At 43.1% G+C, this 24,996-nt stretch overlaps 1 protein-coding gene across 2 annotated transcripts in view; it reads right to left on the reverse strand.

Annotated features, from left to right (window-relative positions):
* Nucleotides 1-24,996, reverse strand: part of FRMD4A (FERM domain containing 4A) — a 598,990-nt gene that overhangs the window by 572,692 nt on the left and 1,302 nt on the right. The window lies entirely within an intron of this gene.

The following is a 24,996-nucleotide window of genomic DNA, read 5'->3' on the forward strand; positions in this document are numbered from 1 at the left end:
CTCCATTATATGTCCATTTTGCAAGCCTGCGAGAAAATCTCACCATACGGATGCCATACGGATTACATACGGATGCTGACATGCGCAAAATACGCGACCACACCTTGATTACGGATGACATACGGAGCACTGTTTAGGGGTCTGTCATCCGTATTACGCATGTAAAATACTGACCGTATTTTATGCAGGTTAGTATGACTCCAGCCTAACAGTGCAGATTTTGCTGCACTTGTTTGAGGGGGCCATTGGTAGCGCCCCTGAGGTGCCAGAACAGCAGAACTCCCCCATAAGTGACCCCATTTTACCAATTAAACCTCTCAATGAATTCATGTAGGGGTGCAGTGATTATATTGACACCACAGGTGTGTCACAGACTTTTAGACCTTTGGGCACTGAAGAAAAAATAATTTACATTTTTACCACCAAGATTGTGTGTTAGCCCCAAGTTTTACATTTTCACACTGGGAAATAGGTAAAAATGGCACCAGTTTTTGTCCCACAATTTCTGCTGAATGTAGAAATCCCCATATGTGGCTGTATAGTACTACTTAGCCATATGGAGTGATTCAGGAGGATCGGAGCGCTATTGGCCTAGACAAGTTTACAGATTCCATATAAAGAGCCCCTAAGTGCTAGAAAAGCAGAATCCCTCCTCAAGTGACCACATTTTGGAAATTATACCCCTTTGGAAATTTATCTACAGATGTAGTGACGATTTTGACTCCATGAGTGTTTTCCAGAAACAGGCAGCAGTGGATGTTGCACTGCAGATTATCAGATCAGGAACTGACAGGCAGGGAAGGAGGCATTCTGGTGTGTGCTCTCAGCAGGCACTTACAAGCCACCTTCCCTGCAGGACCCCACGACCCGGGATTCTCTATGGAGACCATCAGGACAACATGATCGCATCGCGTTGTCCTGATGGAAGCGGCAGGGAGCCCTCTCTCTGCGATGGAAGCGGCAGGGAGCCCTCTCCCTGCGCAATGATTTTCTATGCCGCTGTCACTACTGACAGCGGCATCAGAGGGGTTAAATGCCCGCGATCGGCGCTAGCATCGATCGTGGGCGTTGCTGCGGGGTTTTAGCTGTCACATACAATTGACACCCGCACACCATCGCCGCGGCACTCAGTGTGTGGCCGTGCGATCGTGCTGCTGTATATGTACAGCTGTTTAAGGGAATGCATCTCCTGCAGAGCAGTACGTGTACGGTGCATGTTGGGAAGGGGTTAAACAGGTGAGAGAACCTGTAGTAATTTCCGATTCCTTGCTAATAATTCCATCCCGTGTGCAATACTAAAGAAATCCTGAAACCATAACGTGTTGGGGGCCTTGAGGACTGGATCTGAGAAACAGTGCTCTACAATATGGAAACAGTGTTGTATAGGGTTGAGATTCTGATTTGGCTTGTATCCTAAGTCATACTACAAGACTCGTTAAAGGGTTGATTGTGACTTGTAGGATCGCTACTACCAATAGGTGGCGCTGTAGAGTAAAAGTCCTCTTTCTTTCTGAAGAGGCAATTTGCATATTATTTTCCCAGAGGAGCATTGCACGGCGAATAAGTCTCCTTACCTTGACAAGCCACAGCTGGCATGTCACTCTCCGCAAGGAGAAACCTTACTTCTTAGACCCTAGTCCAGAGCCTCTCACCTTGCCAAATCAGATCTCATACTTTGCACTGACGAGAGCCAACAGCTCGAAACACCGTGTCTGCAAATTGAGATTCTGATTTGGCTTGTATCCTAAGTCATACTACAAGACTCGTTAAAGGGTTGATTGTGACTTGTAGGATCACTACTACCAATAGGTGGAGCTGTAGAGTAAAAGTCCTCTTTCTTTCTGAAGAGGCAATTTGCATGTTGTATAGGGTAGCATCAATAGATCTATGTCAGCCAGAGCCAGATTTTCCCTTAGGCACAGGAGACTCCTGTCCCTGCAGGAAAGTGACATCTGTCACTTATGGTTAGGACCAGAACATAGCCTATGCAGTAGGAAACACTATATATAGGTCTATGATGTCACCATGGTTAGAACAATGATTCGTTTTATGGCAATCCCTGCCTTCACCACCGCTCTGGATGCTGATTGACGAGTTGCTGTGTATTTGGGCATACACAGATGCCTGTCAGTCATCGCAAAGAGAAGTGCAGGAAGTCAGGTAGAGCGATCGGGGGAGTGATCCCCTTATTAATTCAGCAGACTCAGAACCTGCTCTCCACAGTATTCATTCAGCATTTGTAATAGCGAAAAAGCACAGTATATTTTTTTATGTTTGGGCTATTAGGTGTACATTATAATTGTAATATATGACATATTCAGGTAACAGATCTGCTATAGCTCATATGGCTTTGATACAAAGTGATGTAGTAAATTGATGCTATCTCACTCATTTTCTTTATGACCAATTTCATATTATAATGTATTGATCAGCAGCGATCTCATTATATAAATGTTTCCCCAATGCTATTAAAAGTCTTACAAGGCTGCAAGAAATTGAAATGTCCCTGTCCGTGGTCCATCAGCAGCACAAGGGAGAAGACTCAGAGGAGGTGAGAGTGACTGACAACCTGTCTGAACACTGCATCCACAGAGCCCAGGCTGTCGCAACTGATGACTTTATTCTCAGCATGTGTTTGCAGGGCAGCAAAAGAGAAAGTGATTTCCCCAAAATATGGCAGGGTTACGTATCATGACTGCTATTTGGAGCAATATACAGTGGGTACAGAAAGTAATCAGACCCCTTTAAATTTTTCACTCTTTGTTTCATTGCAGCCATTTGGTAAATTCAAAAAAGTTCATTTTTTTCTCATTAGGCTATGTGCACACACTGCGGTTTTTGCTGCAGTTCCGCTGCGGTTTGGGCCGCAGCAGAACTGCAGCAGATCTGCAGACAGTGTACAGTAGCATGTTATCCTATGGGATTTACATTCTGTTGTGCACATGCTGCTGATTTTTAACTAAGGAAAAGCTGCGGTTTTGAATCCGCAGAAAGAAATGACATGTCACTTCTTTTCTGTGGATTCTGCTGCGGTTTACCATCTCCTCCATTGTAGAGATGATAAACTTGCAGGGAAAACCGCAGGCCATTTTACCTGCGGTTTTACCTGTGGTTCCACAGATAAAAAATCCGCAGACCAATCCGCAGCGTGTGCACATAGCCTAATTGTACACTCTGCACTCCACCTTGACTGAAAATACTAGAAATGTTGAAAATTTTGCAAATTTATTAAATAAGAAAAACTGAAATATCACATGGTCATAAGTATTCAGACCCTTTGCTCAGTATTGAGTAGAAGCACCCTTTTGAGCTAGAACAGCTGTAAGGGAGGGACAGGACTGTAGTCGTGACCTGTATTCCGATGGCAGCTGTGTCCAGTCCTTCCCCTACATGAAACAATACAATGCTCCTCGTCATACCTGCATCTCCAGATTCATCTTCACCTGGGTACTTCCCAAGCCATAACGGTACCTCTTGTTGGCGACCCGCATCAAAGGAGACACATTTTTCTGTAATACATTTTACATACTCCGGTCCCACGACCACGTTCTTCCTCCGCATCATCCACCGTACGCCATGATTCCAAAAGGCACAACACTTCAACCCTTGGCTCCGGGGACTGAGGGGCCGCGACAAACTCAGCTTCCCACTGGCTGACATCTTCCCGCTTCTCCATCTCATTAGCCTTCTGCAGCCAATCCCGATAGACATGGTCATACACGGCATGTATCTTCGGTGCCCTCCCGCTCCCAGGGGGAAACACCTCCAGCCGCTTCTTCCCTCCATTGCTGATCAGTTGCAAGGGGCGAGGTCTCCTTCTCCTCATCCACTCCCACCAGGGGCGGACTCGGCCATATTGACAGGCATGGTTTGGAGCCAAAGAGTGACTGCAATACCCATGAAGGATGCGGTTCTCGTTGTTTGCTTCTTCTCTGTCTTTTCCCGCCATTCTTACCTCCACCATCTTGGTTACAGTGAAGGTGTTAGTTTTTCCTCTTCATCAGCCAAATTCAATGTAGTAGTCAAATCCTGCGTTGTCAAAAAATCAGTGGTAGACAAATTCAGTGTTTCTTCATCAACAGCAACCTCTGACTCCTTCTTCTGGTCATCTTCCAGTGGTACAGCAGTCACACATACTTTTTTTCATCTTTTCTAGCAAATTCTTCACATGGCAAGGCAACCGCATCCTGCCAAACTTCATCTTTCTCAAGCTCATCACTTGCAGCATTCCCTTGCTGCACGGTGTCGACATCCTGCCGACTACGCCAAGTGTAAAGGAGGGACAGGACTGTAGTCGTGACCTGTATTCCGGTGGCAGCTGTGTCCAGTCCTTCCCCTACATGAAACAATACAATGCTCCTCGGCATACCTGCATCTCCAGAAACATCTTCACCCGGGCACTTCCCAAGCCATAACAGTCCCTCTTCTAGGCGACCCCCCATCAATGGAGACACAGTCCGAGATAACTTTAACATTCTTTACTTAGGATTTCACATGTTACTTCCACAGTTGGTACATTATAATATTTGCTTGCTTCGTGATCTTGCTTGTTGTCACTTCTGTGCAGTACACACCTGGATTGGACCGTACTAGACTGCTTCCCAGTTCCTTCCAGGTCTGACCTCACTATAATGACATTTCCTTCAGCCTGTTTCACCCCAGGCATGAATTGATCAATCACTACGCTTGGTGACCCCCGGTGAAGCATCCGGCCCATCTGTACCGATCTCTTTGAAGTTCCAACTCCTTTCATCTCCTTAGTCCAGCCAACTTCTGCCCTAAAAGCATTAGCCCAGGCAGTAAGATGCCACATCTTCCTTTTCCTGTTCTGACCCACTGCTAAGACCTGCAGTGGCCATGGGTAACGTGGGCAATAACGACTTAACGTTACGTGACTGCCAAGCTGTCCGGGCCTATAGCCCATGTGGACCCTTGGACGCCCTGGCCCCATCTGACTAAACCACCTTTCAGCACTAACCTTAACTCTCTGCAGCCCCTCCTATAATTAACCCTCTATGAACCTCCTATCAGAGCCTACTAGTGTACCCCCATCTAGTGGCCCACAGCATAATTACAACTACCTGGTCTATAGGGGAACTATGTTCTAAGTGTGCCCTCCTCTAATGTCCCAAGAAGACATGAACTAACTTTCCCTGACTGTACATACACAAAGAACACATAATATATGCAATATTATCATACAGGAACACAAGGCAATATATACAGATTTCTACATAATGGCAACACATTCAAGTGGCAATACCATAGCAATGAGCGGTAATATATAATTAGAAATGTAGCACTACCGCAGGCAATAATCATAAAAACACGTCTGTAATCATTAAGAACTGGAAGACAATCAGATGGAAGGGAGGCATGAGAGATATCATATCTTACCCCTCTTACACAGCCACGAGTCTTCTTGGGAATGATGCCATACGTTTTTCACACCTGGATTTGGGGATCTTCTGCCATTCTTCCTTGGAGATCCTCTCCAGTTCCGTCAGGTTGGATGATGAATGTTGGTGGACAGCCATTTTCAGGTCTCTTCAGAGATGCTCAATTGGGTTTAAATCAGGGCTCTGGCTGGGCCAGTCAAGAATGGTCACAGTGTTGTTCTTAAGCCAAGCCTTTGTTATTTTAGCTGTATGCTTAGGGTCATAGTCTTGTTGGAAGGTGAACTTTCGGCCAAGTATGAAGTCCAGAGTACTCTGGAAGAGGTTTTCATCCAGGATATCTCTGTACTTGGCCGTATTCATGTTTCCTTCAATGGCAACCAGTCGTCCTGTCCAAAACACGTTTACGGTTGGGATTGTATTGGGCAGGTGATGAGCAGTGCCTGGTTTTCTCCACACATGCTGCTTAGAATTATCACCAAAAAGGTCTATCTTCATTTCATCAGACCAGAGAATCTTATTTCTCATAGTCTGGAAGACCTGCATGTGTTTTTTTTAGCAAATTCTATGCGGGCTTTCATATGTCTTGCACTGAGGAGAGGCTTCAATAAAGGCCCGACTGGTGGAGTGGTACAGTGTTAGCTGACTTTGTGGAGCTTTCTCCCATCTCCCTACTGCATCTCTGGAGCTCAGCCAGAGTGATCTTGGAGTTCTTCTTTACCTCTCTCATCAAGACTCTTCTCTCACAATTGCTCAGTTTGGCTGGACAGCCAGGTCTAGGAAGACATCTGGTGGTCCCAAACTTCTTCCACTTAAGGATTATGGAGTCCACTGTGCTCTTTGGAACCTTGACTACTGCAGAAATTATTTTGTAAACTTGGCCAGATGTGTGCCTTGCCTCAATTCTGTCTCTGAGCTCCTTGGCCAGGCACTTTGACCTCATTTGGTCTGACATGCACTGTGAGCTGTGAGGTCTTATATAGACAGGTGTGTGCCTTTCCCAATCAAGTCCTATCAGTTAAATTAAACCCAGCTGGAAGGCGTAGAACCATCTCAAGGAAATGGACAGCATGTGACTTAAATATGAGTGTCTGAGCAAAGTGTCTGAACACTTATGACCACGTGCTATTTCGGTTTTTCTTTTTTAATAAATTTGCAAAAATTTATACATTTCTGTTTTTTTTTCAGTCAAGATGGGGTGCAGCGTATACATTAATGAGAAAAAAAGAGCTTTTTTGAATTAACCAAATGGCTGCAATGAATCAAAGAGTGAAAAGTTTAAAGGGGTCTGAATACTTTCTGTACCTACTGTAAATTGCAATGGAATACTTACTGGTCATGATAATCAATGTAAAGTATTGGTAAAAATCATCTGCAACTTCACATAATGTAGAGTATTTCCAATCCAGAAGTGGGAGATTGAGGGAGTCTGATCAATGGCACGAACCATATGTTTCCCCAATCCACAAGTTTACAGTTCCCATGATTGCCATTAATGTACTAGTATTATGCATTCATTAAAGAATACAAGATTCCCAGCACATTGGGCACAGCATTCTAAAATGATAGCTGGCTTTTTTCGCTCTATACTCTGATCTAATAAGTATTTTACAGGTCGGCTGATCTGTTTGATATTGGGATGCAGCCTATTTGAAAATGTTCAATATAGACCAGTCATTTAAATTTGTTGCCAAAATTTCTGAAAGTCTGTAAATATACAAATATAATATACATTAATCATACGTGTAAAATATAGTCAATCTATTATCACACATTTGGCCAATCAGATGTACAGTGGGGAAAAGAAGTATTTAGTCAGCCACCAATTGAGCAAGTTCTCCCACTTAAAAAGATGAGAGAGGCCTGTTATTAACATGATAAGTAGACCACAACTATGAGAGTCAAAATGAGAAAACAAATCCAGAATATCATTTTGTCTGATTTGGCAAGATTTATTTTTCAAATTATGGTGGAAAATAAGTATTTTGTCACCTAAAAACATGCAAGATTTCTGGCTCTCACAGACCTGTAACTTCTTCTTTAAGAGGCTCCTCTGTCCTCCACTCATTACCTGTAGTAAAGGCACCTGTTTGAACTTGTTATAGTATAAAAGACACCTGTCCACAACCTCAAGCAATCAAACTGTTAGGCATCGGGTTGCTGGCGCAGCACAGCGGGAATCCCGAGCATTGCCATCTGCGGTCTCCCATTCCCCTCCGGCCACAGTGGAGCCTGCTCAGCAGACTCCACGATCTCGGCGTTCTGCCCACACCAGCATCGTGGGTTCGGCTGCTGCTGCCATCTCTGGTCCAGTTATGGCAATGCAGCCTGTCCAGCAGAAAAAGACTCCAGAGTCTAAGTTCTTCCTTCGCTCCACTGAGCATGCTCAGGAAACGATCTCCCATTGGGGATCGGGAGTCACATGCTCAGGTCCTTCGCCAGTTCCGATTGGTCTATCTGGAGGATCAGGAAGGTCCCAGAAGGGCACGGCTATAAAAGGCGTGCATGGCCGCCCCCCGCCATGCGCTATGATAGACTCTGAGCCTAATGCATTTAATGTATGTGTGATGATTGATGAATGAGCCTGGTGACTGACGCATTATAATTCCCCCCTCCTTGGATATTACGTATGTGTTAGGGTGAGGGATTAGAGTCAGTACGTTAGCTCTGCACTGCATAGCGCCGCAGTGTTGCTCCACATCCACCGCTAGTGCCTAGGGCGTCAGCCAGTATAGGCCTCCTTGGCCACTGCTATCGCAGTGTCCGCTAGTTACGCCATGGGCTTTAGTAGCGCTTTCCAGCCCGGTTATTAGGCTGGTTAGTGGCATCCATTAGGGCGGACACTGCACACGTTGCAGCAGTGGTTCACACCCCATGACTGTGACGTTAAAAGGTTGCGGTTGTTCGCCAGCAGGCATGTGTTACCTGAAGTAACGGTGCACGTGTCTGTTAGCACCAGCTCAGTGGTTACGCACCGGTGTCCGGCTTTACTCCTACACACCTTTCCCTTATTGTTTAGCAGCAGTTGGTCACCTCTGCATGGTGGGCCCTGGGCTGCGAACGCACCTTATATATTATTTCATCTTTATTATTTGGTGTGTTCCGCCAGCCCCGTAACACACACTCCAAACTCCATTATGGTGAAGAGCTGTCGAAGGACACCAGAAACAAAATTGTGGCCCTGCATCAGGCTGGGAAGACTGAATCTGCACTAGGCAAGCAGCTTGGTGTGATGAAATCAACTGTGGGAGCAATAATAATGATCGCAAGAACGGTGAGCAAAAATCCCAGAACCACACGGGAGGCCTAGTGAATGATCTGCATAGAGCTGGGATCACCGTAACAAAGGCTACCATCAGTAACACATTACTCCACCAGGGACTCAGACCTTGCAGTGCTAGACGCGTTTCCCTTCTTAAGCCAGTACATGTCCGGGCCCATAAGAAGTTTGCTAGAGAGCATTGGGATTATCCAGAAGAGTATTGGGAGAATGTCATATGGTCTGATGAAACCAAAGTAGAACTGTTTGGCAGAAATAAAACTCATCGTGTTTGGAGGAGAAAGAATGCTGAGTTGCATCCAAAGAACAACATACCTACCATGAAGCATGGGGGTGGCAACATTATGCTTTGGGGCTGTTTCTCTGCAAAGGGACCAGGACGACTGATCCGTGTACATGAAAAATTTAATGGGGCCATGTATCATAAGATTTTGAGTGCAAACCTCCTTCCATCAGCAAGGGCATTGAACATGAAATGTGGATGGGTCTTTCAGCATGATAATGAACCCAAGCACACTGCCAGGGCAACAAAGGAGTGGCTTCGTAAGAAGCATATGAAGGTCCTGAAGTGGCCTAGCCAGTCTCCAGATCTCAACTCCATAGAAAACATTTGGAGGGATTTGAAAGTCCGTGTTGACCATCGACAGGCACAAAACATCACTGCTCTAGAGGAGATCTGCATGGAGGAATCAGCCAACATACCACCATACCACCAACAGTGTGTGCCAACCTTGTGAAGATTTACAGAAAACGTTTGACCTCTGTCATTGCCAAAAAAGGATATATAACAAAATATTGAAATTAACTTTTGTTAATGACCAAATACTTATTTTCCACCATAATTTGCAAAATAAATCTTGCCAAATCAGGCAAGGTGATTTTCTGGATTTGTTTTCTCATTTTGACTCTCGTAGTTGTGGTCTACCTATGATGTCAATTACAGGTCTCTCTCATCTTTTTAAGTGGGAGAACTTGCGCAATTGGTGGCTGATTATATACGTTTTTCCCCACTGTATACATTTGCATAAAAAACATAAACGCAATAAAAATACACATCTAAACTGTAACACCGCCACCACTTTCTATACGCTGCAAACATAGTCAATAGAATAACCATTGTATGACATTATGTTATATGATACCGCATTGGAAACAGTTGTAGTTTAGGATGAGAACCTTAGGTTGTTGTGAAAAGCCAAACAACTATTCATGTATATAAAATAAGCGAGAACGACTGAAATCCTTCCGAGATCTGTCCTGAAACTGCCATAGGTACCTCCCAAAAGTTGGCTGACCAGCATATATAGTATGTGGTAGAGGAAATAAGAAAAGAAATATCCAGGCACTGGCGCTTTTTAGGATATGTAAAAGTATGTATCGGTGATCTGAAATAATGTGTATTGAGATATGGCTGCTATTCTTCAGATAAGGCCAAAAATAACATTTGTATGACATGTATTTTTGTCAGGATACTGTATTATCTAATTCTATGGTTATATAAGTTGGAGATAAATACCACAAATGCATTTAGTGTTTTTGACCTTAATGATGTTGGAGATTTTATTGGCAATGACATATGTTTAGAAACGATAAAGCAGTAATATCGCTGCATGGGTGTTTACCCCCAATATAATTGGTGCCAGTCATGTGAAAAACAAAGTGAAAGCCACTGTACTTAGACTGCTTCTCCCAAATGCCCTGTCCCTCCCCAGTCTGCGTATTTTGACTTTATAGTCATTTGTGAACTCGTCTAAATTGATTGATTCCCCTTGCATGTCTTTGTGCTTCTTCAGTTGTCACTGTGAATGCAGCTTTTCTCCTGCTTGATTTTCTCATCCTGGATGTGGCAACCTAAATATTTAGGCGGTGCATGTTGCAAGGTTTCCATGGTAATTCATTTTTTACATCTTATTCGGAGATATCGCAGAGAGCTCCTGATGTCAGGCCAAGCTGTTACACAAATGTATCTTATACCCAACCTCTTCTCTTCTTTTGTGGCCTGACTTCTTTTGTGGCCTCAGAGAAGTGAATTGCCTCTAGATAATGACTTTCTCATGCATCAGGCCCCTCATTTTGTGATAGTCGTAGGAAGCTTCATGATTTGCATGAATTTGTTCATTTTTTCATACTTCAGGTTTCCATTTTCTCCCTAAATTACTCATGTGAGTCAACACTTTCAGTCCCAGAATTTTGTGTATATGGGAAAAGAAATCGGCATTTTAGAAGCTATATTACCGTACATTTTTTCCAATAATTATGGGAAGGTAAGTACTTACATCTTTGTAGAGCTTCTGATTACACAAGGGAGGCAGGACATGTGAAATTGATGATATCTAATTTGTTATTGCCCATTCTTCCCCCACCACTATAGGCGCCCATATTTATAAGACTAAATCTATCAGGATGACTTTACTACTGAACCTAATGGAACAATAAAATAATGAGAACAACAATAAAAAAGACAGCAGACCTGTAAGGCTACTTTCACACATCAGGTTTTCGGCGTCAGGCTCGATCCGGCGTCGTGCCGGAACGCCGGATCCGGCAAATGTTTAGTAAAACCTGATGTGACGGATCCGGTTTTCTGCCGGATCCGTCTTTTTCTTGACAGACAAAACCGGATCCGTCTCATCCGGTTCATCCGTTTTTCTATCCGTTTTTCGACGGATTACGCCGGATCCGGTTTTTAAAATTGACCCTTGTGGCCTTCCGAACGGGATTGGCTACTGGAAAACTATATATAGCATGTTTCTACAGCCCTTCTTTGACAGGTTGTAGAGGAGAAAGTGCAGGTTGGAGAGAAGAGCAAGTACTGGCGAAGATGGATGTTGTCATTGGAAATATTTTGAAGAATTTGGCGGATTTTACAGCGGAGGCAAATCGTTTGAGGGTGATTGTTCTGGAGAAGGAGAGAGCGAGACAGCAGCGCATCAGGCATCGTAGACGACGTTTGTGGATCCACCCCATCACAGCCAAGAGAATGACGCGTGGGGTCTATTCTACACTATGCATGGACCTTCGACGAAACCCGGATAAATTTTTTGGATATGTTAGGATGAAAATGGAGAATTTTGATTACTTGGTGGAGCGCATTGCACACCTCATAAGAAAAGCGGACACCTATTGCCGCTTCTCAGTTTCACCCGCAGAGCGTCTGATGGTGACTTTAAGGTAAGCCACATTTATTGGATATGATCGCATCAGAGCACACTTTCACTGCAATCTTGTTGGTGGTAATTTGTATCTCCAAGTGTTATAGGTCAGTTTTGGTATGTAATGCTGTGATTTAAAACTAATTTATTGTTTGTTAATTCCCCACAGATTTCTTGCAACTGGAGAATCCCTTTCGTCACTGCATTTCCAGTACAGACTCGGGATTTCCACCATATCTGGAATTGTGAAGTACACATGCCGTGCACTGTGGGACTCCTTAGCTGAAGAGTTTTTACCAGAGCCCACAACAGAGAGGTGGATTGAAATTGCTGACAAGTTTCAACAGATATGTCAGTTTCCAAACTGCTTGGGCGCTGTGGACGGGAAACATATCCGCATTGTAAAGCCAGCTGGATCGGGATCGGAATATTTCAATTACAAGAAATATTTTTCAATTGTCCTCATGGCCATCGCTGATGCGGAATACAAATTTATTGCGGTTGATATTGGGGCCTATGGCCGCTCCAATGACTCTCAAGTTTTCAAACTGTCTGCCATGGGGCGTAAACTGTATGGAAACACCTTCCAGTTCCCACCACCTAGACCGCTGCCGCAAACATCTGGTCCACCTATGCCATTTGTCTGTGTAGGGGATGAAGCCTTCCAGCTGTCAGAACACCTTTTGAAACTGTACTCTAGCAGAGGATTGACAAGACCAAAACGCATTTTTAATTACTGCCTCACAAGAGCAAGAAGAATGGTTGAATGTACCTTTGGTATTCTGACAGCCAAATGGCGGGTCCTATTGACTGCGATCAACCTCAAGACAGAAACTGTGGACGAGGTGATCAAAGCGTGCGTGGTACTCCACAATTTTGTTATCTGCAAGGAACCCATTTCCATTGAGGACACCTCTGAAGAAACCACCTTGCAAGATTACCATGACATTACCACTAGAAGTTCTGTGACGGTTTCAGTAATGAGGGACAATTTTGCACTATACTTTATGTCACCTCAAGGCAGAGTACACTGGCAGGATGACAGAGTGTGAAAGATTTGTGCCCTAACCAAACTTGTGTACCTTCTGTACCAACAGTATATACCTTTGCCAACCAAAGTTGGCTATCTTGTCATGGTCTCTATTTTTAGCTTTAGGCCACAGGTGTGTACCTGGTTGTGTTTTATGCAATGTATTTCACCTTTTAACAAAAGTTGTGTACATTGTTAGGAAATCACCAACAATAAACACAACTTTTTAGGTGAAATACTTTGCTTCAAACACAACCAGGAACACAACTGTGGCAAAAAGCTAAAATTTACCCACAGTTATATACCTAGTTTTGAATACCATTTCACCTTTTAAATACCCTGTATTTAACCTTTTTCGCCGCAGAAAGAAATGACAGACAACCAGTGTAAAATAATTTAACTTTTATTGAAAAATGTTTTTTTTAGTAAACTTTTTTAAAATTTTAATAAACATGTTTAATAAAAATTTGAAACTATAAAACTGAAACCATAAAACTGGTTATTTTTATTTAAATACACACATTATAATTCGGTGTAGTGTGTGGTGGAAATACTGCTGTAGGGGCTGCGGGACACTTCGACACTGGGAGTGTGGAGAGAGGACTGGGATCGTGGTGGGGAAGGAACAGTTAGAGGTGAAGGTGTGGAAAAAACTACAGAATGGGTGGACATGTGGGAAGCAGAAGAGGTGGTGTGTGGTGGAGTGGAGGGTTGGGCAGGGACTGTAGGAGCAGATGATGTTGATGGCAAGTTGTATGGGGAAGGAGTTTGGTACGGGGCAGGTTGCTGGAAGTGGGGAGATGTCTGGTACGGGGCAGGTTGCTGGAAGTGGGGAGATGTCTGGTACGGGGCAGGTTGCTGGAAGTGGGGAGATGTCTGGTACGGGGCAGGTTGCTGGAAGTGGGGAGATGTCTGGTACTGGGGAGGTTGCTGGTACTGGGGAGTTTGCAGGTACTGTGGAGGTTGCTGGTACTGGTGAGGTTGCTGGTGCTGGGGAGGTTGCTGGTGCTGGGGAGGTGGATGGTGCTGGGGAGGTGGATGGTGCTGGGGAGGTGGATGGTGCTGGGGAGGTGGATGGTATGTAATAGGAGGGGGAGGATGGAAAGTGGCTGGAGGTGGATGGTATGTAATAGGAGGGGGAGGATGGAAAGTGGCTGGAGGGGGTGTAGATGTAATAGGAGGGGGAGGATGGAAAGTGGCTGGAGGGGGTGTAGATGTAATAGGAGGGGGAGGATGGAAAGTGGCTGGAGGGGGTGTAGATGTAATAGGAGGGGGAGGATGGAAAGTGGCTGGAGGGGGTGCAGGTGGAGGAACTACTGTGGTGGGAGGAGGAGGAGGTTGGGAGGTAACTTGCTGGAGAGCAGCGTGGCATGAATGCATTACATGCATCTGCTGGGCAGGAGAGAGCGTTTCCATGCGCTCCACAACAGACCTGAAAAAGGTGTGGTTTGGCGAAGATCTTGCTTCTGAATGCATGGTTTGCAGAAGTGTCTTCACCTCCAGAATGCTGGAGTTGATCTGCTGATAGCCTGCGGAGATTTGCTCTGACAAGACTTTTAGACAGTTCTGGAAAGATGCATTCAGATGCAAGAACTCTGGCGCATAAGTCTTTTCCTGACCCCTCTGCCGCTGCCGCCCAGTACCCGCAGGTGTACTAGAGGTGGCAGGGGCAGAAGGGTGGGGTAAAGGGAAAGCGATCTCCTCACCAGCAGCTTCATGTAATGTAGGCGGCCACGATGCTCCTGTGCTGGTGGATGGGACAGATGGGTCGAATGTGTGGGAAGGCTGGGAAGGTGCAGATGTACCGGGGCGGTCGAAGTGTCCCTCGGTGCCGGTCTCCTCAGGGATCACCTCAGAAGGGTCCAATCGTGCCGGCTCCCGAGTGCTGCTCACCGTGCTGTGGAATAAAGAGAAAAAAAAACAATTAAAATACTGACATGGTATGGCCCTGGCTGAAAAAAAAATTTACATCTAACATTTTTTTTCACATGTGGTATGTAATATTTACCTTCTGGTGACCATTATTTCCCGGAGGAACGACAGGGCTTCTGCGTACTTGTACTTGCTCCTGCGTCCTCCAGATCCACTCGGGGCCCGCATCTCTTTATTGAACTCCTTCTTGAAACGATCCCTCACAGACCGCCACCGATTCACAATTCTGTTCCCTGAAACGAGAAAGGAGTGGTTAGTATACAACATCAGTGTTTCCCAAACTCCAGTCCTCATGGTCCCCAGGGGTCATGTTTTCAGGATTTCCATAGTAAATAGAAATCTTGAACACATGATCCGTGGGGACCACGAGGACTGGAGTTCGGGAAACACTGGTTTAAATCAAGCAACTGGTACTGTATATACTTACGCTCTGTAATCTAGGCCCGAACATCGAGGTCCTCCCAGCGGCCCACAAGGAGCGAACAGATTTCCTCCCAGAGTCGTCGGGTAATGATCAGGTCAGCGTGGCGGCGGTCAGCCATATTCCAGAGCGGCTCCCTTTCTCTGACGAGATCGATGAGGCGGTCCACATCAATTCCTCCATCCTCAACGTCAGAGTCGGGAGCACGCTGTGAAGGCTGTTAAAGAAAAAGACAAAAATAACATAATTAGCCTCCACAAAAGAAATGAAATAAAAAGTGCAAAAAAAAAAGCAAAAATATTTATACTTACACGCTGGTGACCGCCGCGTTGCTGTCGCCGACGACCCTGGGAGGCACTGCGAGGACCTCTTGGCCAAGCACCAGATTGGGAAGACTAGAGAAGAAAACAAAAAAAGTTATGTCTTTGGATGTAGGCATTTGTTTGCTGTGTGTGGTCTGCAGAACATTGTTTTCTATGTGTTGTGTGTAGTGTGATGTTGTGTTTCTGCGTTTGATGCAAAAAACTTACCAATTGTGAGCCCACTCCAGGTGTCTGTCCACCCCTTCCTTCTTCTTCTGGGAGCTCCACTTCATCTTGTGATTCCTGTTTTGAAATAAAAGGCCATGAATAGACATATATTACAGAGAAGATGGATTTTGGAAATAAAAACTTACTACCGTCAAACGCTGACGATGCGAGGGAGGGCTCCCAGAAGATGATGTGCTGTCTTCCTGGTGGCCACACTCCATGCCTGTGGGTGGTGTTCCAGCTGCTGCCATTGCTGCTGCTGCTGCTGCATCTATTGGGCGGCTGTTGAATAAAGAGAAACAAAGGGCCAATGAATATCTTGATATTCAATAGCCCTAGTTTGGAGGAATGGGTGATTTGATAATTACCGTCTCTCATCTGCTGCTGGACTCCCCTCCCGTTGTTCAGCATGCTGCTCCAATTGGGGTGGTGCTGATGGTGCTGCTGCAGATGTCTCCTGCCTTCTCCTGCGCCTGGTTGCTGTCTTGGGTGGCATGTTGGGTGTGGCTGTGGGTCCCACTGTCTTGCTTTTATATATGTCTTGTGGGCAGAGCTACTGAGCATGCTCAGACCAAAAAACCGGATCCGGCCGCCGGATCAGGCTTTCGCCGGATCCGGCGCATTGCGTCGCTCATAGGCTTTCATTGTGTGAAAAAGCCGGACGCGCCGGATCCGGCGTGTCCGGCTTTTTCGCCGGAGACAAAAAACGTTACAGTAGACGTTTTTTCCAGACGCCGGATCGCGACACATTGCGACACATTGCCGGATCCGGCGAAAACCGGATGAAACGCATGGCCATCCGGCGCTATCCGGCGCAAATGCAAGTCAATGGGGGGGAAACCGGATCCGGCATTGCATTTCGCCGGATCCGGTTTCTGTCAAAACCGCCGGATCGCGCCTGACGGCGAAAACCTGATGTGTGAAAGAGGCCTAATAGTTCCATGTACTAGGACTGAGATATCTAGTTTTGAAGCCACACCCAAACTAGCCTGGTAGTGCACTGGGGTGCGTCAATGTTCCACGCTCAAAATGCATTTCCAGGCTAATTTGCATGTGGATTCAAAGCTACATTTGTCACTGCTCACACATCAGATTACTACAAAATATTTAGCATTTTTACCTATTGCACTATGACACAGTGAGTCATACCACTAAGTCCAGATGTAGAATCATCCTGGCAGCAGTAATTTAATAAAAATGTATGATTTCACCAATAACAAAGATTCATCTGCTGAAATTTGGCATGGATCAATCATTATAAGCGACCATTGGAAGACTGTCATCGTCTGGAACCAAGTCACCTATCTGATTTTTTTTGCTTGATAGTTGGACAGAAGCTCTTTTGTTGTTATAGCTGTTTTTTAGTTATTGCAATTAACCCATTTATTTGAATGAGGCTTGCAGAGATCCATGCCTGTAGGCTGTACTGTAGAAATAACTGGATTTAGAGGTTTTAAAAATATTTTTAGTTGCAAACATTTCTGTTTTTTACATCAATATTAATAAGCCAAAACCAGGAGTGGAACAATCAGAGTAAAAGTAAAATAGAAACACGTCACCACTTCTGTATTTATCACCCACTCCTGGTGCACATGGCCTGCTACACCAAATCCAGACCAGACTATATGGAAAGTTATTAAAAATCATGTAGGATGCATAAGTTTAAAGGGATTGTCCACTACTCAGACAACTCCTTTTTCAATCACCATGGTACCCACTAGCTCTCCTGGGGCTTGCATAACATTGTTATGTCACGCTATCCCTACAGCCAGTCAGCGCTGGCTTCACTCTCTTCTCCTTTTGAAATAGCTGACATTCGGATAAAGTGAGAGCTGCAGCTTCTCTCAAACTTACTCTAGATGTCGGATTTGTCTCAAAGATGGGAGAGTGATTGGTCATAGGGATCGCATGAGAATAATAATGCCACAAGTGCCCCATGAGAGCCGGTACTGACACCGCTGAAACGGCGGTGGCACTGGAGGTGAGTATAGGTGTGATTTTACTCGAGGGAAACAGTGATTGAGAAGAAGTTGTCCGAGTAGTGGACAGCCTGTTTAAGAACCTCAATAGTGCACATTGCTTCAAACTCATGTATATTGCAGTATTATGGCACCATCCACCCTCTGAGATGTGCGAGCTGCACTATAGACATTAATAGGGCTCTATTTTACCTATGTTTTCTGAGTCATGAGCTCAGAGAAAATCCTCATGTCATGCAGTACCCTGAGGACCCATACATGGTATAGCACAGTTTATACATATTGTCTGATTATTTTTTGCTATATATATTTGTTCATCCAACTGACTCAGCATCTGCTTTGTGAGAAAAAGCTCAGGTCTGTGCACCTCAAACTCTGATAGCACCTGCTTCACGTGAACCCCTAATTTATTAAAGCACTGTTTCCATTGCACAGTACTTGCTAAAACTGATAATTAGTTAAGGGGTTGTCCACTATTCAGACAAACCCTACTCAATATGTTTGTTTCCCCCTTTTAAAATAACAATGCTTATACTCTCCTCCGGTGCCACTGCCATTCCTGCAGTGTCGGCACTGGCTCTCTGGGTGATCGGTGCATAGTGTGCTCATCACGCGAACTCTGAGTCCATACAGCATCCGTTTCACTCTCCCCGCTTTCGGACATATCACATACATCCGGAGGAAGAGAGAGAGGATCAGCGCTCACTTCCTCCAGATGTATCATAGTAACATAGTTAGAAAGGCCGAAAAAAGACATTTGTCCATCCAGTTCAGCCTATATTCTGTCATATTAAATCCCCAGATCTATGTCCTTCTAAAGAGCCTAACAACTGTAAGATACAATATTGTTACGCTCCAGGAAGACATCCAGGCCTCTCTTGAACCCCTCAACTAAGTTTGCCATCACCACCTCCTCAAGCAAGGAATTCCAGATGTATGCGATTAGTCAGAAGTTGGGGAGTGTGAAGCCGTTGATTGACCGCAGGGTTCTCATGACATCACACTGTTACATAATCTCTGGAAGAGACAGTACCAAAACCGCTGAAACAGCGCTGGCACCGGAGGATAGTCTAAGTGTTTTTATTTTAAAAGGGGGAAATGGAGGGATTAAGCTTTAGCTGAAGGACCCCTTAAGAATTATTTTTATACCATTATAAAGGGACAAGGTCCCAGGACAATGAGAAGCCTCAAAAGGTATTGCAGTGTCTTTTCATATCATTGTCATAATACTGCTTTTGTATTTACATGGGCTTACGTCTTTGAACATAATAAAAGTGGTATGTCATAGAAATCTGAGCTAACTACCATAACACAAATGGAAGTGAACATGAGGGAACATAGCAACACAACACAGTATAAGTGAAATCACAACACAGAACAATAAAAAGAATGTTCCATACAACGTTTATTATATACTTAACAGCAATGATTAAAGGCTTAGAAATATGAAACCAATGGATATGTGTCAGCTTACAGGTCAGGGGGGACAAACTATCCTCCCTGATGAGCATGTACTTTAGACACAAAAGCAATGCAGCCAAACACCATAATGTATAAAATACACATGATGAACTTTAGTTTTATTTATATACTGCATATATGTATATATATGAGTCAGGGTCAAGTGTGAATATACCACCTGTTGCCACTTTAGTTACATAGGACATAGGGGAGATACGAAAGATAACTGGTAAAACGTGCTTGTATTGTAAGGTCAGCCATCAATGTAATAAATAGGGCATTCCCATAACGCTACATGAACCGATTACCAGCCAGTATCTGAGTAAGTACAGATACAGGGTGCTATAAAGTGCATGGAGGGTATGTAACCAGATTTGGAAGAAAATTTTGGAAGGCAAAAACTGGAATAGTGAGGTGAGCGACAGTGATAGGCCAGTCTAAAGAAGTACATTTTGAGGACACGCTTAAAACTGTTGTTATTGGGAATTAATTGAAATGTCCTGGTAGTGCATTCCAGAGAAGAGGCGTAGCTTGCATGAAGTCTTGGAGACGGGAGTGAGAGGTTCGCATTAATGAGGATGTTAGTCCTAGGTTATTAGCGGAACAGAGGGCACAGGTACTGTGATAGACAGAGATGAGGCAAGAGATGTAGAGTAGTGCAGAACTGCGGAGAGCTTTGTGGGTGAGAGTGATAAGTTTATATCAGACTCTGTAGCTGATGGGCAACTAGTGCAATGGCTGGCATAGAGAAGAGGCATCGGTGTAGCCATTGAACAGGAATGTGATCCTGGCTGCTTCATTCAGGACAGACTGGAGAGGGAAGAGTTTGGTAAGAGGGAGATCAATTAGTAGAGAGTTACAGTAGTCCAGACGAGAATGAGTAAGAGCAACAGTAAGAGATTTTGCTGAGTCAAAGGTAAGAAAAGGTTGAATTCTAAAGTTGTTTTTGAGGTGTAGGTGGCATGATGGAGAGAGTGATCGGATGAGGGGAGTGAAGGAAAGATCTGAGTCACATATAACCCAAAGACAGCGGGCATGCTACAGAGGAGTAAAGGTAGAACTACCCATGGAAATGATAATATTGGGTTTGGGAAAGTTAGTGGAGGGAGGAAACATAAGGAGTTCAATTTTTGACAGACTCAGTTTGAGATGGAGAGAGGACATAATGTTAGAGACAGCGGAAAGATAATCACTGGTATTTTGTAGTAATGCAGTGGTGATGTCAGGAGACAATATGTATAATTGGGTCTTATCAGTATATAGATGGTACTATAAACCAAATCTACTGATTGTTTGTCCAATAGGGACAGTGTATATGGAAGTCTTAATCAGGGCATCTACGCCCACAAATCGCATCTTCAGTGACTGCCACCACATGTCCTTACATTCATCACTGTTGTCTCTCCCTGAAATGAGACATCATCAGGAGGCATCCCACTTCTGTCACCATCATCAAATGAATTGTTATCAGGGGCGGCACTGGTGTTACTCATTCTGCTTCTCTCACCACTCCCTGTTGATGATTTGCTTAAGAGCGGTAAGAAAAGCTTTGGGGGCATTGCTGCTGTCACTCACCCTGCTTTTATCGCAACCCCCTGATGACATCATATTTTACAGAAAGAAATGGCATTGATAGAAGTCATTAAAGATGTGGTTGGCGGGCACAGATGAATTGTGGCAGTGGCCACTGAAGTCACAGTTTTGTCTCCATCATCCCCCTGAAACAGGACCTCTTCAGTTGAAGTCAGTCAGAAAACTGTGGTAAGTGACTGTAGCGCCGCCCCTAGATGATGTGCTGTTTCAGGAAGGATGATCAACGCTCTGGGGAAGTGACTGCAGGACTATCCGCCTATGATGTCCCATTTGAGACTCCTCTTAAATTAAACCTTTTTAAGTCATTTACCTAGAACTACAATTCTGCCCTGTTAGAAAAGATCTCTTCTGTGCACCTTAAAGATTAAATACTTTTTTTTAACTGGTTCGGTTATTTTTTTATGTTGTATAAATCAAATAGCATAACATTTATAGATGTGAAAAACAAGATGTATGAGGCAAATAGATTCATGCTATGAATATATGCAAAGCAAATAAGATATAAATGATGATCCATGAGAAGTCATCATGTAAGGAAAGCAACGTTGCAATTCTTGAAACAGAATACTTTCAAGTCATCCTGCTTCACTACCCACTCTGATAGTAAAATCACTCATCTTAATCATCAAGGGAGGCATAAACTTTGCTAACATCACTGATTTCATTTTCCCATTAAAATATTACTTTAGAAGGTCTATAGACCATGACAATTAAGAAGAGTAATGCTAATTTCCGGCAAAGCTCCAGATCATTTCCCGAGATGTTATCAACTACTGTACTATATTGTATATATATCTATAGCACATACACTCACAAATATTTTATTATGCACACATATATATGTATATACATGTGTGTATATATATATATATATATAGTATATATATGTACCATATACAGTATATAAAAATATATACATATAGTAGCGAGCATATACAGTATGCATGATATATAAGTATATATATACCGTATTTATATTTTATACATAACGTACCAAAGTGATACTCACAAATATTGTATATATCTATATATATATATATATATATATATATTCTGTAAAGTTTAAATAATAATAGAACAACATAACTTATTTAGCAATGGCTGCATCCCACATAAGGGAATGAGTTTACATCTCGTGCTTATTTCTTTTTATCAGCTAAATGCTGAACTAACTCTATTTGGAGACCTGAAAACACATTCCTAGAAAACAGCAAAATCAATGATTTCCCTCCAGCCAATAAAGCCCGTGTGGATTATAATGTACACCCCCGTCAGTACAGTCAGTATTAGGTTAGGGGGGTTTTGATTGCTAGAATTCCTCTGACATCTCAAAATCCTGCTGGCAATGCTAAAGGGATTTGAGTGAAATATGAAAGGCAGTCAGCTACAAATGGCACATTACGTAGGAAAATATAATTAGACACTTCAAAAGAAAACACTGGAGCGAAAGAGCGATGGTAAAGTGACAAGCAAAGGAAGCAATGGTAGAAGAACTGAAGGACAGTCATTGTAACCATTAACTATGAACTGCTTGCTAATAGCCACATTCTATAACTAAACGCTGCCACATCATGGAACATAACATGCTTGTTACATTGTGTCACGTTTATTTTTGCTTATTATGTATAGTTACGTATATTTCCCTATAGTGTGAGACAAATAGAAGACGTAATGATTGTCTCTGGCATTATATAATGCAGTCGGATTCACAGCATTATCTTCAAGCAGTGTCTCCGTACAGTCTCACAATCATTCATGTGTATTACATGTATATCTAATAAAATAGGAATATAATGTGGTTTTTACCATTAGAGGGGGGATATGAGATGAAAGAAGGTAATTACCATTGAGGCTCAATTTATGGGCAGCCTAATATACAGGGTTAGAGTGAAGTTGGTATCTAAACATGGCTGGGTAATGAGTTGTATTAGCATTTAGCAGTAAAAATCCTCGCTCATTTCATGGCTGAAATTACAGAGTAGTGCTCTTTCAAACACATGGCCCACTGAGGAGGTTTCCTAATCTGCTGGAGCTATAATTACAATTCTGAAAATGCAAACCACCTAAATCATCTCAGCCTATTACGACGTAATGCACCTTCAGTCCACAACACAATAGAATGGCTCAGCAGTAAATGATAAGTGACATGATATTATATACTGCCAAACCCAATGTAGGCTATTGCACATATCGTATCTTTATTTTGTGAGAGCAGACTGACTTGGCCCACCTCTACCATTGGAACTAATTGCTATAATGGTCGTTTTTGTAAGCATAGTAACAAAGACTTTCTTTTTTTTATTATTATAATGACTATTTTTATGACAATGTACTACTAACATTGCAGGCTTGCCATGAATTTTTCATTTACTAGACAAAAATCACAGCCAACCAATATTAAATATGGATAAATTGAACACTGTAATAGGTGATGAAAAATATATAAGTAATATCAGTCTCCTAAAAAGTCCTCTGATTTTATGGACTGTTCAGGAAGTTCTAGATGGCTGCCCAAGACCCTTCATAATTTGTAATTTGAAGAGAATATCCCAATGAGACAATTCAGAGGGATCAAATATAACTGATTATGTTCCCAGCACTGTTTTTAAAATGCTCATCACACAGCTTATGAACCAAGAGGAATTATGGGAACCTATAAGTTATTGCACTGGTCTATGGTAAGTTTAGGTCATACTCACATACCGTCAGAATGTGCCATGGAAGTAGTCTTGATTCAGGATATTTTACCAATAAGATCCCATTGTAAAACATAAGACAAAAGACATGCTGATGCAAACTAGTCTAATATATGTTAGGTGAATGGCCGATCTATAACTAATACAGAAAATGGGCTCTTTGTTATATTTCTATTAAAATCATTATCTTTATTATTAAGTTTTATTTCATTGACGCAATTAAGTAATAATAAATTCTTCACTTTCCATAAAGAATGTTGGAACCCATAGGATGGGCCAAATGTAAACACAGCAGCATTCTCAAAACACTCTTTCTCCTAAGTACACATGAAAAGTGCTGCGCTAGGGATTGTGATCTGCACAGTCACCAATGAAGCTGAAGCATAAGGAAAAACTACTTATATAGGAGAAAAACACAGATCACAGCACATCTGGGACAGTGGCACCATTTTGATTCTCATTTTTTTATTGGACAACTTTTATGAAAATCCCACACACAACATTTTTATGGACAAATTAGACAAGCATAGCGAATCATAAATATTATTAATGTACAGCTAAGACACTAATAGGATATAATGTGAACTGCAAAATCTTGATAATTCGATTCACCTGCTACATATCTCAATAAATGCTGGAGTGATGGACCCTAATTTTGTTTGGCCAATTAGCACAACCACTGTCAATGCACCGCTTTTGGAACGCCAGTAGTAAGTCAGCTATGCAAGGCACTGGAGAGTGATCTTCTCATGAACTTATAACAGTAGACTGAAACTTCCCTGCGTGACCATAGCTGACCACCAGGGGTTTTATCACCAATCAGCTAATTATATGGGTTCTAATTTGAAGAATGGGGTGTAGTATCTGCATAGAATTTGATGCTACATAACCATGGATGCCAAAGTCCAAGACTTCTGTGAAAGTTCCTGAAACACTTCAATTGGATCATGGAATGTTCTACTTTTTTAACAGGTTGTCCAAGATATATATATAAAATAAATCATTTGCTGCCTAGTTTGTCCACCAGAGGTATAAACCAGTCCTAAAGACAAACTTACTGAGAGGTACGTTTGCCCTTGGAATTGGAGCTGTCCAGCAGATTACAGTACATGGTTTCTAGTGGAGCACAAAATATCAACCTCCATGTGAATTGGTAAAATGTTTCTGAGATAATAATGTATATCCACACATTTCCTTATCAGCCTGTAAATGCAGGTCTAATTTGCCCATTTCATAGATAGTCTTTTACTGCACATTACCCTTTTGCTGGGAACTGGATCCCAAGGATTGTAAACCTTCACCAATTAAACTCTGAAGTAATATAGCATATGGCAATATACAGAAGAACAGTGCAGGTTGATTTACGAGCCATCGACTGCCATTATCTGCTTAACTAACATTAAATATAGTAAAACTGAGCACAATACGCAATGCAGTCTGCAATAGACAGGGAAGCAGAGCCAGTATACACACACCAATGGAGCACAGAAAGCTTTTACTCTCTCAGTCATAGCTGTAACAACAAT

The sequence above is a fragment of the Dendrobates tinctorius genome, unplaced genomic scaffold (genome assembly GCF_039654945.1).
Source record: "Dendrobates tinctorius isolate UK_male_01 unplaced genomic scaffold, ASM3965494v1 ptg000174l, whole genome shotgun sequence".
NCBI lineage: Eukaryota > Metazoa > Chordata > Amphibia > Anura > Dendrobatidae > Dendrobates > Dendrobates tinctorius.